The sequence below is a fragment of the Thunnus maccoyii genome, chromosome 13, assembly GCF_910596095.1.
Source record: "Thunnus maccoyii chromosome 13, fThuMac1.1, whole genome shotgun sequence".
NCBI classification, from domain to species: domain Eukaryota; kingdom Metazoa; phylum Chordata; class Actinopteri; order Scombriformes; family Scombridae; genus Thunnus; species Thunnus maccoyii.
In genome coordinates this window covers 29,664,393-29,679,756 of record NC_056545.1, presented here as the reverse complement: position 1 = coordinate 29,679,756, position 15,364 = coordinate 29,664,393, and the positions used below count along the sequence as shown (strand labels likewise).

The window sequence follows — 15,364 nt, the reverse complement described above, 5'->3', positions numbered from 1 at the left end:
AGAGCATCCGCAATGTACTAGAACAGAATGAAGTACAGCAAAGCCAATGACATCTTTATCAAAAGTATCATGTGTTTTCTCACTGTAGCAAAAACCTGCCAAACTTATATACCTGCAAAATGCTTGAGGCTGTTCCTTTAATTAAACCCTACTTAAAACAAAATCTATCAAATCTGTGAATCACATTATTTAAGCCTGTGATAAGTCAATAAAATCATTAATCCTGTTATAAATATACATGAGTAAGGAGGATAAACAAAATGAACAATTAAGCTTGTGACCTCAGCATAATACACACACATATTTATACTGTATATTCATCTGGCGGGCATGATTATGTAGAATTTTCAGTCTGGCCCCCATGGTGAGTATTATTCATGTGTTGTAAGGTATGCATATACTTACTCTTATCTAATTGTCTGACTCAGTTTGTATGTTTGTGTGTGTGTGCGCGTGTGTGTGCGTGTACCTGCACCAGATCTTGGCACAGAGGTTTGCTTGCACTCTGGCCCGCTAACTAATTAGTGGCTGTAATCTGCCGGCTCACTCTAGGATCTTGGCTCCAAGGGCACCTGGGTCCCTGAGCATTGGTGCCCACCTGCCTGGCCGTCTGCCTTCCCACCGACACACAGATGGTTTGGAGTGGAGTACGCTCTTCATTTCCTAGTTCTTCAGAGTGAGTTGAAGCATCACTCCATCAAGGAGATTAAGACCTTTGTAACACATGGTATTAAAATATCCCTTAAAGGAGACCTATTGTGCTCATTTTCAGCTGTATACTTTTATGCTGGGACTCCACGAGAGCAGCTTTGCATGATTCACAGTTCAAAAACTCCCTATTTATCTTATACTGAGCCTTTACGCAGCTCTTCAGTTCCGCCTCTGTCTCTTTAAGACCCCCTCCCAATGAGCCCACTCTGTTCTGATTGACCAGCTGTATCATTCATGTTAAGTTACTACCGATGCAAATCCAACATTTTCTGCTTTACTGCTTTATATTAAACGTTTTTAAATGACTAAATAATGGGAGATTGTGAAGAATTTAGATGAAATGAAACATATTCCTCACTGAATTAACAGAACTAAGTTAGTGGCCCTAAAAACATCAACATATGGAGATATTTGGAGCTCTTTGTTCAGCAGATCAGTTAGAAATAATAAAGGGAGGAATAGTACAAGCAAAAACAGCCACAGTGATGATGATGTTGAGCTGCAGACAATCGGCACACCTCCAACAGGTTAACTGCTCATTTTACTTTGCAGGGCTGTGTAGAGGAAAAACACTCACAGCATGCCAGCTCGACTCAAGTCGTGGCTTGGCGTGACTACCCCCAAAACAATGGAAAAGTGACATAATGTTAGTGGAGCGGAGCAGTGAACTCACTGCTGCATGAAGCAGATGACCATATAAAGAAATCCATCACAAGCCGATGTTGGCTAGGGCTGAAAGTAGAAAAAACAGTTGGAAACCGAGCGTTCAGATCCGTCTGAAGCTGGTGCTTTTTGCTTACTTCTACATACATTAACCTCATTATTTGACACGTTGGCCACGTTTAACATGAACATCCAACATAGTAACATTATATATATGACTGAAAATAAGGAAAAGCATAATAGGTCCCCTTTAAAACTGAATTTCCAGTTTATCCCACAGATGTATGGCAGGGAAGTCATATCTTTAATGTCTCTAATCTTTAATGCAGTGAGGTACTACTTGTCCATCGGTCCAGTGACATTGAATTGACTCCAGCTCATGGGGCTTTTGTGTGAGTTATGTAAAGCTCAGAGCTGTGATTCAGAAAATGTGCCTATATGCCTGTAAAGTCACCATAGGTTATGTCATGATGTCCTCAGAGTTGCCTCATTATTTACTGGTTATGAAGCAGCTGCAGGATTTGTCTCATGATGACATCATCATGACAGTCTGTCCAGCTTAAGAGGACTTCTAGAACATTTATCAAAACTGAGCTGTAAAAACACTGTAGGAATCAAATTCTGCTTTACAGAGGATCTTTATAATATTCAGCCACTGAATCATGAACTATATTCTTCAACTGTGCTCTGCAGCTCCACTCATGCAAACCAGCTCAAACATTTTCAGAAACACATACAGCATCATTACTGTAACAGTATCTATTGACTAAAGCAAGGAATCTCTGTCTGTGTGTCCATGTGTATGTATGTCCTTCGCGTATCTCTTGAACTGTTCATCAGATCAACTCCACACTTGGCAGGTGTATAGCTGGGGAAAAATGGGAGTGCAGTGCCAAATTTGGTGCAATTTAGACATTTGGGCACGATAAATATTAATACATTTAACTCTGAATAAACAAGCCATCAGCCGCTCTGCTCTGCAGCAGCTTCTGGGCTCTGCTACTGCATGTCATGATCAGAGCTTTACAACCCTGCCATGAGAGAGACGAGGGGACGACATCTCTCTATGTCTAATAATGTTAAAAGTTAGGCTTTGTTGTGGGTTTAATGACTCATTTAAGAAAAAACAAGAGAAAGAGAGAGAGAGAGACGGCGAGTGAGCTTTAACTGAGAGAGAATGACAGAACTACAATGTTATTTTCAGACTGTTTCACAGCAGTTACATTCTAAAGCACAAATAAACAACCATCAAACACTCAACAGGTGATTTACTATGGAGACAGACACTCTTTTGGTGCAATTTGGACACGTGACACGTTTAATAATAAACTGCGAATAGCTGCTCAGCTCTGTGAGTGCAGTGGGGCTGTTTGATACAAACACCGTCACATCACAGCAGGGCGGGGCTTCTGGGCTCTGACTTGCCGAGCGGGACAAAGGCACGCGCCCTGCTCAATTAAACTGTCCAAGAGAGACGAATGAGCAGACACAGGAGAAAAAAACAGAGGCGCATGTAGTAAAACTAGCCAACAGGAACGCAGCAGATTAAGAATTTTGATTGGCAGGAGAATAAGAATACAAATGCAAGTTTGAAGAAGAAGAAAGAAAAAACATGGTCTGAAATAATAACATTCTTGAGCAAGAAATTGTGGGGATACACAAGAAACTGAAGGACCATGAAAGACTGGAGGATGAATACAGCCTATTAAAAACGGAGAACAAAACCTTGAGCCAGCAAAACAATGTAGCAGAAGGTTCAGGACCTCCTCCAGAAAATTATCATTCACAATTAACTCAAAGAGAAATTTTAAAAAAGCAGGAGCAAAACAGTCTCAAGCAAACACCTTCTTGACCTGCAGCAAGAAGTTCAGAGAAACTTAAGGATGAAGGCCAAATTGAGGGCTCAATATCAGATGTTGAAAAAACAACACTCTGCTAATATGGCCGACTGTTATTACCTCCAATGCAAAATCCAGGACTTGCAAGCAGACTATGAAAATGTAAAACCTTGGCTCGACAAATTTTACGCCATGAAAGCCACTTGCCACAAGAGGGAAGCCCTTCTGCAAGAATACCAGGCACTTCTCAATAAGCTCAGTTACATGGTTTCAGTACACATTTTAGGCAGCAAGAATAATGGAATCATATCAGCTCAGGAGTCCCTTAATTCAGGAAAAAATTCAGGAGCTACAAAAAGAGCTTCAGAATTTTAAAAATGTGGATACAAAGCTAAGTCAAAGTTGAGAAAGAGGCGACGTGTCAAGAAAGCTGGCTGAGACTATTCGAGAACTGTACCACAAGATCAAAAATAAGTATATTAGGAACATTGATGGCATGCAACAACACATTGAGGAGATGGAGAAGTTGGATGAACCAGGCGTCCCACTGCTAGAGCCAGAGAGGAGTCTTGACTGATCAGAGGGCTACTAGGACTGATAACAAGTGTGCTGGAAGTGCGGCTACACCAAACTTAACGGCATCTGAGCTGGTGAGAAGGGCATTAAGGCTGCATTGTAACTTTACTATAAGAAAGTCACACTTCTTACTTTGTTATAGTGAAGCCCTCCTGCATTATTATGGGTTTATTCTGTGGGCCTCTGGGGGTTTTCTTCTATATAACTAAGACAAAATATAGTCAAATCATCTGTTGTTATTTAGTTTATCGGTTTAGTTTTATTAAGGACATGCTGTCAGTGATGTAGTTGTAGCTAACTACTTGCTAAAGTGAAATAGATTAAAATAGTTAAACACCAGTATCTTACGTCTAGGACCTGTAAGGGGGATGATAAGTAAGACACAAATACTACTTTGTGAAAATATGCAGAATACATTTATTCAAAAAGAATTTAAAAAAATCTACTTTCCACACTTTTTATTTAGATTGGTTAAATGAAACCAAGAAAAAAAAAAGACTCTAAAATAAACCAACTTTGTCCCCTTTTTTCAGAGCTCTTATTCAAATACTAAACCAGAAAAGAAAAGAAATTAAATTGTCCACCCCTTAGTTCCTGTTCATACCCAGATAGCATTACACATTTCAGTTAAAAACATTTTCTTTAGTCCATGTTTATTTCCTCTTTGGATGCAACTTTCATTTTTTTTCTTGTAGAAGTTTAGTCCAGTCTAGTCAATAATCAGTCAACTACGCAGTTTTAGTTCAGTTAGGGGCCTTTTATATTTTTATTTATTAAGTTTATCTGTAATCCAAGTGGAGATTTCGATGCGTCCCAAATCCATGGAGCAGCTCCTCTGCTCCTCCACATGCAGCAGCTTGCTGAAAATCCTCAGTTGTCCTCTCTCAGAAATCAGCCATACAAAAAACCAACCTGCATATCGTACAGTTTAAATTACAATAAATTTCAATTTCCTACAATATGCAGATAGTTTGAAGTTATTTCATGGTCTTGTATCATCTGCATTACTAATTTAAATGTTCATAAAACCAGAACACAAAATAAAAATATAACAAGGCTAATGTTTCTGAAGCAAGAAAACGTTCTATTCAAATCTCTTACACACAGTAATTTCTACTGGGTTTCTGTTACACACTACATATTGCTCCAACTGGTTTTTTCTTCCGTTCACGGTCATGAACATGAACACGAGCTACATTTGGTTTAAGCTAGCACAGAAAAAGAAAATCCACTCACCGGAGAATACTCATCAAAACACATCAAATTCTGGTCCTCTGTAACGTTCTTGTGAACAGCAAACTACTGAAATATGGTACCTCTGTCCTAAATAACTTTAACATCAACTTTTAAGAAGCAAAACAACTTTTTTTCTCACTGATGCTAGCTTGCATACCGGACTCTGCTTGTTCTTTTTCTTCTCCGTTTTTCTCTCTCCTTCTGTTTTTCCCTCTGACGTCAGCTGAATATGGACCCTTTCTGCAGGTGCCTATAGCACTTTACGGGATATTTTGAAAACTGCGATATTAACCCTACAATTCAGTTTGACTGTTTCTTGATAAATTTATGGGGGTTACATAGTTTTGCAAATATTTCACTCAAAGTAGTGCTAGTGGGACTGAAACATAAAGAAGACAATACCCCTCAAATCTGGATATCTCCCATCCTGCAAGCATTTGTGGAAGACGTATTCAGATCCCTTACTTAAGTAAAAGTAGCCTACCAATACGACAATGTCAAAATACTCATTTGATTCTCCTAATGACTAATTTCCAGACATTTCTGGCTTTCAGGATTATCAATGTTTTCGGAAGAAAAACTCTGCTAGAATTGAAATTGCAGGAAAATGAATAGATTAATATGCACCCAATGTGTAATTGCAAAAAGCCTAACCAACATTATCACCATTCCCAATTACTGTACTGTCAAAATCTAAATGTTCCTTTGAGGCATCAGCTGTGACATTCGGCATCACCTGTGATGCGAATATCTGACTTATAACAAGACAGAGCAAGCAAAGCAGTTTGTGTTTATAGGTGCAAGGAATCTCTGTCTGTATGCCTATGTGTCTGTATGTCCTTTGTGTATCTCTTGAACCGTTCATCGGAATTGACTCCACACTCAGCAGGTGCATTGCTGGGGAAAAGAGGGAGTGCTGTGTTGAATTTGGTGCAATTTGGACATGCGGCACGCTAAATATTAATAAATTAAAACTCTGAAAAAACAAGCCATCAGCTACTCCGCTCTGCAGCAGCGGGGCAGGGTTTCTGGGCTCTACAAATGCATATCACGATCAGGGCTTTACAACCCTGCCATGCTCACGCATGGTGAGCAGATAACTCGGTAACAGGTGCTGGTGTGTGGAGAGGGACACGCATTGTGCCTTCTATCTCATGAGTTAATTTTCATCTAGCTGTTAGTAGATAGAAATGTGGCTCTATCTACAGTTAAAACATACTGCTGCAATTTCATCATTCCGTGAAGACTATGGAGAGAAATCAGTCTTTGCGCAACCCCTGAGTCAGCGACCTATGTGCTCCTTGCGTGTGTGTTAATGCTGGTGGACTCTGGTTGCTCCTCCAACATCAGCTTAATAATGCCCCTCCAGCTGATATATGAGACATGATGCCACCTCCAGAGGGTGGGACTCATTTGTTCTTCTGTGCAGCCCCATGCATTTTAAAATGTTTGTTAGTATACGTATACTTATCACAATATCATCCACCGTGCTCAATTACAGCATAATCTTGTCATGTCTCAACCCAAGCATAAAGTAGAACTTAATACCATTCGTAGAAATAAGCGGTATTCCTCAGTTTATCCGTTCTTAGCACACTGTTTCCTCATTCAAACATAAGTTTCACATTAAAACGATAACAAGAAAAGTTTCTTGTTATAATGTGATAAGTTTGTATGTCATTATAACATGAAAATATCTTGTTATAAAGTGAAAAACATCTTGTTATAACAATACATTTTTCACGTTTTTCTTTTTCAGACTGAATGCTGGAGAAATTTTTAGACAGCAGAGATTACACCTGAAGAATGACTTTAGAAGAGACTTTTGGTGAATTTCATGGATATGGACAAAACCAAATTACGATGATGTAAGTACCTGTATTGGTATATTTTCATCTGAGCTTTTTTCTGTACTCACAAACTAATCATTATTTTGTTTTCTTAAAATCAAGACAATTTCACCTTCTGATAGCAAGTGTTGTAGTGGATGATGAGTTGTCTTAGAATATGGAAAGTGGACTCCATGAACATGTTTCATTTTTTTTAAAGGAAAATCTGAAACGCTGAATGACAAATTGTGTTCAGTTCATAGACTGTATATAAAGATGGACGTAACAAAGTTTGACGTCACCCGTTGGTTTCAAGCCCAGAGTTGCAGCTTATGGTCAGCGCTTTCTTTTCCATTTGGAACCAGGACCTTCCAAATAAGGAATGCGGGATGCTCGGGAAACACGCATCATTACCTCCCGAAACTAATGCTAGCTTACTGGGAATACCGAGCGCTGCACTTGAGTTAACGTTAGCTACTTCATCTAAATTGTGCTAACAGGCCAGGTATCATAATCAAGTAACAAATGCAAATGTAAATGTAGTGAAATACTGCAACAATAGCTTGACTCACTGTGAGTCCCGTAGCCGGGGAGCGCAGCAGGTGAGTCAACTGTCAATCACAGCTGTCAATCAACACCCACACGTCAGACATCAAAGCTACTATGTCTTCGAATCTTATTAACGGAGCAATAATTTCCAAAATGACCACCAGCACACTTATATAGGGCCCGAATTTAGAGATTGAGACTATAATCACTAGTTGAAAATAGTGACTGTTTTTATTGTTTGTATTTCTGGAGAGAAGTTGAGGCTTTTTGAATGGGAGTCAGTTGGAGCAGTTGTCAGTGGCACTTCAAGGTACTTCTACATTGCTTCAGCTTCAAGCTTTGGTAGTTGCTGCTTGATTGACTTACAGAAGCTAGTGGAACAGAGGCTATGATGTCATGACCTTTACTCCTTATGGACTGACTCATCCATCAGACAGTTTCAGCAACATGTCATCCTGCATCATAGACCCATGTGGGGTAATCAGACTATGAAGACTGACAGCAGGTTATACGGTGCTTTACTGACGCAAACTGTATGTATAATTACACTCCATGGTGTCACAAGGAGCTCACAAAGAAATTAATGGTTGAGAATTATAAATTATAAATGGTAACAAATAGGTTGAAACATGACAAGAGACACTTTGTACTGTAATATTACAGAAGGACCAGTAATATCAAGTGTCTTCCAGTAGGCCTACCCATGATTGTCATTATAACGTGTAACTGACACACAGCTGTGGCCAACCTACCCCAGAAATCATGGTATTTAAAAATAATAATTTCATTAAGTCTGTTTTATCTACTGTACACAGAAAATTGCAACATTATGACTTCTAATCAAGCACTTATATCCATCCAAATTAGTAGTTAATACTTTCTAACATGCATCAGCAACAGTACAAACAGTACAAATAATTCAGCAGAAACTACTGCTGTAATTGACGAACTGAAAACACGTGTGTGGGTGGGTGGTTTTCAGAGATGTGTTCTTTATCTTCTCTTGTGAAAGAAATGAGTAAATCTTCATAGGAGAGGGTTAACAAGTCTCAGGTGCCACTTGTCTTCTCCTGAGGCAGCTCTTTGTCTCCGTCTGCCTCTCAAGCATCACTCAATCCCACCCTTATGTGCCACAGCGACGCCCTTGCATAAAAAAATCATTGCTGCAAGAAAAGCCATAACTGATCATGGAATTTTAGTTATTTATAGTACAATGTTGTTTCTTGAAAAATAACAAATTTGAGGGTGAAATTATTTGCCTATGTTGAAGCAATTTTTTTTTTAGGTCTACCCAGAAACCATATGAGGGATAAAAATGTAGAAATTCATATCAAAACAGCTTTGGAAATGGTTTTTAACTGATATTAGAAAAAAATATTTTACAGAATGATAAAAGTGTCAGTGTTGTCTGACAGATGACATTTCTACTTGCTTTATTCAATGTTTAGACTATTGTATCCACATTTATCAAACCCCAGGATGTTTGCTGGGTTTGTTTTAAGATGAAGACATTTATCTTAGCAGCACTGCAATATTATACATCCTGTGTTGGACTGGTGGAGAGTAAACAGTCTCGCTCTGTCTTCTGTCAGGGAGTGGTAGTCTTCAGCCCGTTATAACCAGTGATGTGGTAAATAAAAGGACATGAAATCTCCCTTTGGTGATCATCATTACAGAAATAGCCACAGGGAAAGACAGAAATGTGATACATTTTTATAGAAAGGCAAAATGAAGTCCTTGTGCAGTTTACTCCATTTTGATTCTTCTTTTTGCAGTTCAGATTTATCCACTATTGTTCTGAAACTGACCAAGTTTTATCAATGCATGTCCCAAAATGTCACTGAGAATAGTTAAGTAACAACACAACAGACAAACCATTGAAACAATCAAGAAATTGGTGAAAATATTGTGTAGTGTTTAAATAACATTGTAGTAAGTTTTCACACAAGTATGTAGAAGTCAGAAGCAAAAGCTCAGTGACTTTCTCTGTAAATTCTGACTGAATGTCTCCATCTCTTAAGTTTGAAAGGTGGCACTCAGCTGTGGGGCGATGGGCAAGACTTCTCCGCTAGAAAGCAGTGGCTTTTCAAAATAAAAATGTCACAGTACATTTTTCAGTGTGGAGGCAAAACAATTCATAATCTCATAAACTGCAGTAAATATTTCAGCGGACAGGTTCCTGTGATCGGCTTCCTGTGTCCCCAGGTTATAATTACATTACCCTGCCAAGATAATTCTGCAAATACAAAGGCTTGTGACCCTGAACGGAACTAAATTGGTAGACAGAAAGTAAAAGAATGAATGATGCCTGCATATGTGACCAGATATTCATTATTTCTAGAAATATGTTTTCAGTTTAAAAAGACATCTTTTCCCTTGGCAGTACATTTGAGGTTGCACATATTCGCAGCCTAACTCGACTCTGCATGTCCCAGTATGGGAGACAAGTCTGGACTCCATTACGAAGCTGTCAGTGCATGATGGTGGGAGGGAACTGCTTTAAAAAGGGATAAGTGGAGCTGACGTGAATGGTCATGACTGGTGGCAGCACAACCCACTGATAATGAAAAATAATGAATTCCTCCTAATCCCATACAATTCCCCAAGGTGTCCCACAGGCTGCTGGCCTTCAGAAATATGAAAAATAAAATGTATTTGAAAATGAGGCTAAACTGTTGCCGCCTGTTCAGTCACTGTCTTATGCATGTGCAGTTCTATGACCTTGTCAGCTTGTACTCATTTTCAAGGTAGCTTATAATTTTCTATCTATCTTATAGTTTTTAATGCTTCTCACTATGAATGTTAAATATAAATGTTCTCAGTTTTGGTATTATGAAGGAGGGGAAATGCAGTAAAGTGAAATTAACTAAGAATCAAAGTTACATAGATGGAATTACCCACACAGTGAAAACATATTAAACAACACTTGACAGCCGACTAACTTTTGCCTCTGCTGCCACAAATGGTAGTAACAGGATGCTGCCGCATTTAGTTCTACCGATATCTGAGTGGCGAGAGTACTGCTGTATTCTAACGGGAGGGAAACACAATTTAAAGGGGAACAAACTTTGACACAAGACTGGAAGAGAGACGAAAAGAATCATGTTTTTAGATGAGGTGAAAGGACTTTACTTTTCGTTTCAGGCCCTGTTTACACTCGGTATTAACATCCGTCTCGGGTGATCCGATCACAAGTGGACAGCTCTAAGTACAGGTGTAAACGCATTGAGGACGGATTGAGATCCGATCACTCAGACCACATTCAGAGGTGGTCTGGGCCACATGTGGCCACATTCATTTAGCAGTGTAAACGCAATGTGTCCTGGGCCACATTGAAGGACCACCTACTCAACTGACATCCTCTATTTTACGACAGACTAGGCACAGGACCCTCCGTCCAAAGCTGTTCAACTTGTTTGATAACAGGATAAAGAAATTATTTCGTTTTTCATGTGAATTAAAAACGTAACCCACGTCCCGTTTTTTGCTGTTTTTCCCATTCCCCTAACCGGTTTCCCTCTTCAAATCGACAATTAGAATAGATATTAAACCATTAATTTTTCGCTTGTATGTCTAAAAAAATATTTCAGAAGCTAAACGTTGCTGGATTGTCTCCTCTGTCCTGTCAAGTTGATAATTACAGTTTTGCTTTGGATGCGCAGAAGAACACAGAACATTAATTAACATTAGATCCTGACCGATGCTGTCAGTGTGTCAGAGATTTAAATAATCAATGAAGTTATGCTGTTGTGTCTTGTGTGTAAATGCGCACAGTGTCTGAATGGAGAGCTGCGGGGAGATCGCTGCATAACTCTTCTCTCTCTCTCTCTGTTGACCACAGCTTTGGACGGAGCGGACCCCCAGTCCGGTTAATAACAAACAAATTTGATCTTTGAAAACGGAAATGATGTCCGTGTTTATTTGCATATAGAGCGGGGAAGTGAGAGCCGATCACAAATGGTCACTCAGGACACATGTGGAGACGCCTGTTAATGCCAGGTGTAAACAGATGTACTTAAAGCTGTCCACTTGTGATCAGATCACCCGAGACACATGTTAACACCAGGTGTAAACAAGGCCTTAGTGTTGTGACATCACAGTGACCCAAAACATCTGAACCCACAGCAGTTGCGTGCTATGTAGCGTGAGTTGCTAACAGCTAGTGCTATACAGTGTTGCACTGACTGAATGAGGAACAGCAGGTAAAGGTCTTGCCTCAGCATGGGTGACAACTCGGTTGACAACAGGCAGTGAGTTAACCAACATGTAATATGTCCACTAAAGTTACAATCCACATCATCTTCACACAAAAAATACAGTCTGGTGGCTGCTAGAATTTAACTTAGCTCTGTTGATAACCAGCTAAGTTACAAAAACTCAGTTATGCCACACAAAGGTTCTTTGTGCTACCTATGCTGCCGCTAAATAAACGTAAACTCTGCTAGCTAACGTTAACGTTAGCTAGCAGAAGCCAGTGTTCGAAGTGACCGGTGTTATCTGCGAGCCTGCTCAGCAAACCAGCTTTTGCTTCACTTTTTTCTGTCATGTGCTTGGACCAAGATATATTCTTGCCTTGACTCCACTATATACTATGCAGGATTTGTCGGTTGGTGTTTGTGAACACACAGCATTCAAAGTTGGCAAAACGTTATTTTCCGATTGTTTCACAGCGGTTATGTTCTAAAGCACAAATAAACACGCGCACATGTAACACAGGTATGAAAAATTGCCACACACCCCTCCACACAACCCTGCAGGAAGGCTAGTTAAAACATGTAGTGTGAGTTTACACAATGTTTAAGGATAATATAAGTGCGTAGTGTCCCAGCATCCCAGCCTAATGGGTGATGCACTTTGAGGTGTGAAAGGACGTTTGATGTGTTACCCTATTTCACCACAACTTTCTTGTAGGTAGCAAATAGAGCACACAGCTTCATCCGTGTTGGCTGAATCAACGTATCTGAACCCAAAATATTCCCAAACAGGGGCTGGGGACAAGACCTGTGTCCCCACCGTTGTTTACCATCTTTTTCAGCCTGCCTCTTCCTCCAGTTGCCTATATTATTACTGATTAACCTCTGGTGGCAGATGTGCACTATAATACATCCCGTTAATAGAGCGTCTCTGTGTCAGTTTAACGGAAAAAGGAGCATGTTTTATAATGGTACTGAAAATCATACCTTTGGGATTTCTAAACCACTACTGTGGCATACATGAAAATCATGATATGGCCCAGGCCTAGTTTCCAGTTTGTTAATTGGGAAAATTTGCTGCTCATGAATGTGACGTGACAGTAAACTGAATATCTTTTGGCTTTAGACAAAACAGGCAATTTGAAGACGTCACCTTGGCCTTTAGGAAATTGTGATGGACACTCTTCACTATTTCCTTCAATTTTATAGACCAAACAATTAATCATGAAAATATTCGACACATGAATCGATGATGAAAATAATTGTTATAATTGTTAGTTTCAGTCAAACCTGTAACAATCAATGCTCCAGTTTATGATGGCTGTTGCATGCCCTCCAACAAGTTTGTTGTAGTCACCGTCCTTCATGTTCTTTATGTTTCATGGTGGCAGGAAAACAGTGAAGTGATGCACTACTGCCACTCATTGCTGTGGAATGTGTCTTTGGTGTCTTTACTTTTCCTTCAGAATCTTTGTTCTTGTTGCTTGGGAACAGATATGACATTACTTTCAGCTGGCTGGAAAGTGATTGTACACTACGAAGTTGGGGTGGGTGTGGTGCATTATTTTTATTTCATAGAAATCAAACTTACTTTTATAAAAAAGAAAAACATACTTTTTGTACATAGTTGCATAGTTTTGTCAAGCTTAAGACTGTTAATGCATGACTAACATCACAATGTAACTGACAGAGCTGAATCACAGCCATGGTAATAATTGAATAAACAAATGGACAATTTAATAAACTGAACTGAAGTCATGTTTTGCATTTAAACAGTCCAAAGGTTGAGTTGAAGAACGTATAAAAAACTTGAAAATGTGTACCCTGAAAGATAAATGGTTGTCCCTTTGGTCCAGTTGAACTTTTTTCACTTATGCAGCCATATCTGCTCTTGAGTGTTCATACATCTGAGGTCTTCAGAGGGTAATATGCTACACAATATTTATTGGATTTGGAAACAGACATCCCATTTACAGCCCCATGTTCACTGTTTAATATTTCATTTTCAACATAATTCCCCAGACACCTTTGCTGATGCCAACCACTCATAAACTGGCACGTATGCTGCCTCTGCATTTTTCTCCCCACTTTTGCAAATGTATCTGCTATGATATCTTTTCCATAAACACTGTGACAGCGTTGATTTCCCCAGAGTCATATTACATAAGGTGAAATTGGTTCAAAGTCCCTTGAGTAATACACTACCAGTCTCCTTGTATTTTGAGCCCAACCTTACCCATAACTCCTCGTGCATACACGTACACACACACACACACACACACACTGATACAAACACACATTATCACACACAAACACAAACTTCTCCCAAAGGCACACCAAGTAACTCAGCATGACATTTCTCATTTTCCCTAAAGTTCAGTTTGAGTCTGCTTTCCTACTCTTTAAATAGAACGGTGAATCTAAATCACAAGGGGGAAAAAAGAAAAAGATTTGATGTATTTGGTGATGTATCAACATAATTTTAATGTAAGGCTTAGAGGTGAAGAAGTTATCAGACACTGATGTTTTTTCAGAACAAGCCATAATGTTAACTGCTGGTTGTTTCAGATGTTATTACCAAGCTCATGAGCTAGCGGACGGCTAACTTAGATCATCTCTGAGCTAGCTTGCTTGTAAATTTGCTAATTTCAAATTTTAAACATGGCAGTGCATGAGTATCATTTGTGTGGATACTGTTGTGGGTCATTGAGTTATAGCAAAGTTGATTAAAGATTCAGAAAGTCTCTGGTTATAGACCCACAGTAAAAAAGTCAGGGAATGTTAGCCGATGTTATTTACGAGTTAGCTTAGAGATTATCAGCCAATGTTAGCTCTCTGAGCCAGCCGTTTTGCACACTTGCCAGCTAATGACCTATTCCATTTTTAATTTTCTTAAAACATATTTTGTGGTGTAAAACAAGTAACATAATATATCTGGCTATATTAGCCTCCTTGAATCACACAGTCCTGTAAACCGTGATGTGAATAGTTTCAGATGGTAGCATATAGAGGGTTCAGAGCCTTTTAGGCTCTGAAGGATGGCAATGTCAGTCTTTATATCTTTATAGCTAGCTCATTGATTGCCGTGGAATTTTGCAGACATTCATGATCCTCAGATACCTCAAGTGCCACTAGCAGGTTGATATTTGTGATTTTGAGTGATCTCCATAAGGATGGCCATGAAATTTCATTCACACATTCATGTTAATGAATTGTAATAACTTTGATGATACCCTAACTTTTCATCTAGCACCATTATCAGGTTTCAATACATTTCAATATGTTCAACACTTCCTCCAGTACCCTCAGAACTAATGATATTCCCATCAGCCTCAGCTGTACTTTGTATTTACTGTTAATTAGCACATTAGCAGGCTAAAAAGCTAAGGTAGTGCACATTGTAAATATTATACCCTCTTAGCATATGTAAAAATTGTTATTGTGAGCATATTAGCATGCTAATGTTAGCATTTTTAGCTCAACACACCGCACTGTACCCTCACAGAGCAGTTAGCACGGCAGTTGACTCCTTGGAAATGCAAAAAGCTCAATATGTGGGTTGATGAGAGAGTAGCTGAGACTCAAATTTTCAGATTGTAGAACTGTATGAAAGCCTTCCTGAAACTTCCTTTTCAGTTGCCATCTGAGTCACCTCTGAATAACACCTGAAAAAACAGATGATTGTTTACACATTAAAAGTGCCAGTGTGACGCCTGTAAGCTGCTCTGCTCAGGGAGTCAGTGCATTCATTCCTGTGGTATGCTCATTG

General features: G+C 39.3%; 1 long non-coding RNA gene across 1 annotated transcript in view; it reads left to right on the top strand.

Annotated features, from left to right (window-relative positions):
- LOC121909935 overlaps positions 1–15,364 on the top strand; it is a 148,886-nt gene that overhangs the window by 54,783 nt on the left and 78,739 nt on the right. The window contains exons 3-4 of the long non-coding RNA XR_006099555.1: positions 553–676; positions 6,784–6,892. This is a non-coding gene — a long non-coding RNA (uncharacterized LOC121909935). The remainder of the gene's footprint in view (positions 1–552; positions 677–6,783; positions 6,893–15,364) is intronic.